This window comes from Macrosteles quadrilineatus, unplaced genomic scaffold (genome assembly GCF_028750875.1).
Source record: "Macrosteles quadrilineatus isolate MER2022 unplaced genomic scaffold, UCM_ALF_1.0 Scaffold_28__1_contigs__length_1566739, whole genome shotgun sequence".
NCBI classification, from domain to species: Eukaryota; Metazoa; Arthropoda; class Insecta; order Hemiptera; family Cicadellidae; genus Macrosteles; species Macrosteles quadrilineatus.
Genome location: NW_026542621.1, coordinates 548,195 through 551,878, shown reverse-complemented (window position 1 = coordinate 551,878; position 3,684 = coordinate 548,195). Strand labels below are relative to the sequence as shown.

At 30.9% G+C, this 3,684-nt stretch overlaps 1 non-coding gene across 1 annotated transcript; it reads right to left on the bottom strand.

Moving 5' to 3' along the window:
• Positions 1–1,201: 1,201 nt before the first annotated feature.
• On the bottom strand, positions 1,202–1,292 carry Trnai-uau (transfer RNA isoleucine (anticodon UAU)). Its single transcript is given in 2 exon segments — positions 1,202–1,237; positions 1,255–1,292. It is a non-coding gene; the product is annotated as a tRNA-Ile (tRNA).
• Positions 1,293–3,684: the final 2,392 nt, after the last annotated feature.

Below are 3,684 nucleotides of genomic sequence, written 5' to 3'. Positions count from 1 at the left end.
GATTAAATGAAATATCATATACATTCATGTCATATCCCATCTCTGATAAAATTAATATACTTTTATTTAATTCTGTGTATTAATACATATGACGTTTTTTTGTTATTATTTTTATAACAATACTTGTATGTAATTTGTTCGTAAAAAAACTCGTCAAGTTGATTATGTTATAGAACTGATTTAAAACATGTTTTGGACACATTTCCATTTATTTCCTAATTTTGTGCTCGATAAACACACTATTTAGAGTCACTACAAACGTTCGTTTTATTGCTCCAACAAATAAATAAGCCCCGATAGATTTTTACCTTGAAATCAAGTTGTTAAACGTAACAATGAGTTTCTCAAAGTTGTTATCTCCACCTCAAGATACTTTGTAAAAACCCTTAGTTATTTTTCATTTAGGAAAATTTAAAAATGTAGAAATTAAATGAAACCATAAAAAACTTTTGGGCAAAAATATAATAAAGCTTTTATAATAATAAAATATAATGAAGTAAATGTAAATTATATTCATTTAACTAATTTGTATAAAAACCAAACGATAAATTCTTAAGATTGTTTCGCAAGTAAATCTATAACTTATGAATTCGTCATAATAGACGGATAAGAAATTTTAAAAAGAATTCACTATAGTTGAAGTGAGGGATTTCGCCCTCAATTGTTCTTTTTGTTGAGGAAATCTTTAATTAAATTACTTAACTTACTATAATATTCAAAAAAGAACATTTTAGGCAATTAGTCTTAAAAACAATTTCCTTAAGGCTTTGTTCCCTGTGCTGATTTATCGTTCGTATCTTCCTTTGACATAATTAACGATTCATGCCTACTGAGATTAATACAATACTAAAATGCATCTATAAGCGAATATACATTGTGAATTAAATACGTTTTTCATAAAATAACCCCATGTAATTAAGTCAATCACTTTAATAATGCACGTATTAAACATGTTTCAAATTGATTGCATATTAGACGTTAATTCTTCTTATAACCTGGAATAAGAATATAAAGAACTCATTCAGTACTGGAATCAAAAAAGGGAAACAAAAATTGTACCATGTTACAAAATTTCAAATATCTTGTTGGCATCCAGCCATTAAATACTATTAAGGGCACCCTACGCGCATGTATTCGCCTATAATATGAACCAAAAGTCAATTTGAGGCTATTCAGATGCAAAATAATCTTCAAAATGTTATGCCCCAGGTGAGGCTCGAACTCACAACCCCGGCATAGCTCACATCTACTGTCTATAAGTACCGTGCGCTAACCGATTGCGCCACTGGGGCTTAGCTATCTCAAAGATCCAAAACCAACAAGGGGCGGCACCTGCCTGTCGGCTCGAGGACCCTACTGTCTGGTTGAATTGATTGGCATGAAACTAAATAGAGTGAATATTTTGGATATTATAAGATTATTCTATACTTCATTTGTAGCACTGTAATTACTTACTCGCAATTTGGTATATATTTGCCTTTATGTCTGGAACAATTGCATAAAACACCAATAGAAATCGTTTCGACTGAAAAATTTTTTTAAATCGGATTAGGTACTTCGAGAATGTAATAAATTTTAATCGTCGTTATTACAAATGTGATCCGTTACTTTTAATGCAGTACTGTCTCAAATTGATAACATGTAATATATTTAAATTTCGATGCCTTAGATAAATTATCATAATACTGCTGTGTTCTTTTTAATTTATGTATTGTTTTCTTAACAAAACGTTGTAAGTCATATAGGGGACTAAACAAATTAGAGAATATATTTATTCTTTACCAATGTTTATGTTTCCTTTTTAAAAACTCAAAAGTTCAAAGTGTTATTTCATTGTTTAAATGAAATAGAGTTGAAATTAATTAACATAAATTTCCTGTTTTATTGAAGGTTCACACAATCATTAATTTATTTTTTGCTTTTATAAAAGAAGCAATATAAATAAGTCGTTAGAAATATTGGAGAAAAGCATAATGAAAGATATCATTTCTCTTTGGAACCATAAATGATAGAAAATAAAACCCTTATGCTGACACACATACAGCAATTATAAATTAAATAAATTGTTTACAGTCTACTCAAGATGTTAATATATTTTAAATATTTCAATAATACGACGAATGGTGGTCTGCAGTGTTTTAGCATACGATTCGTATGAATGTCTAAATGTTTGCAGAAATCTTGTATATAGTATATATTATTAGTGTTGAGAAATGGGTATTCCTACCACGAAGTAATAATTCACTGTTATAAACCCAGTATATATGCCTTAACCATAAACATTAATTGAAAATACCAAAATGCACATTTAAGTTTACAAAATTGTGACTGAATATATTTTTCTATATTACCAAATAAATACATTCTAATAGAGTACATACTTTTAACTTTATTCAGCTTCATACGAATTGAGTAATCCTTTTCATTTTTGCTCCGTTTTCGTCCCCAAAAGACCAATGTTGGGTGATGTAATTTGAAAGCACATGCTGAGGTATTCGCATTCAAACATGTCGTCAAAGATACATTTGATGTTGAAGACACTTTGAGCGGGTTCCTAGTAAAACTGATTTGATGTGACCAGAATTACGCATTCCGTTCAGTATCAGATGCTATACTAGGTGTACAATGCAGTTGTCTGCTTGCAATGTTGAGCGGAGCTAGCATATTACTCCAATACTTTTCTAAAGTCAAAGCTACATCTGTTTCTCGTAAATGAGATATCTACTTGCAGTATCCAATGTCAATGTTATATTTGGTTCACATAAAGAAAATTGCCTATTTGCAGGATCCAAAATCAATTATAAGTCTGGTTCACGTAAATGAATTGTCTACTTGCAGGAACAAAAGTCTATGTTTCACCTGGTTCTCATAGATTTGATGTTTACTTGCAGTATACAATGTCAATAATATATAATGGTTCACATAAATAGAATGCCTTTTTGCAGTATCCAAACTCAATGGCACGTTTGGTTAACGTAAAGGGATTTTTACTTGAGTATCCAAACTCAATGGTGCATTTGGTTCACGAAAATGAATTGTCTACTTGCAGTATCCTAAGTCAATGGTTCATTTGTTCACCTTTTTTTGTTATCTCGCAAATAATGTCATGGCGACCAATTAACCCATAAGGCCCAGGTTAAATTTCTAAAAGTTTAAATTCACGTAGGAAAAAGCCCTGTGGTCCGATTTGTACCATTTCAGATTTATACCTTCACATGGTTGGTTACTATGACCGTGCTAAATTTCGTGCAGATCGCTTCAGCAGTTCAGAAGGAGTATTTGTAAAACAAAAGCAGGAGTGTAGTATATGGGCTTCGCTTCGCTCCGCTCAGTAAAAATGTCTGACGTCAAATATTAACCTTCTGAGAATTCCATAGTAACACGACATATTACACAGTAAATTTCTTTATATATAAAAAGTGGTTTAGTGGTTTGGGCTTCTATTTTTCCTTAAGGATTTTCCCTAAGGATTCTATTTCAATTTGATACTCTTATGGTTTGGAAAAAGCTAAAGAGTCTTTATTTTATACCAGGCTCAACTACACGTGTATCAAGCAGATCATCCCTTGGGGATTATTATCTATGTCATTATAATATTGACCAAACTCACTATTTTGGTCCATTTTTACTAAATTAGGTACTCACAGTAAAATACTGTTATCCCTGGGCAAAATAATTGAGTCC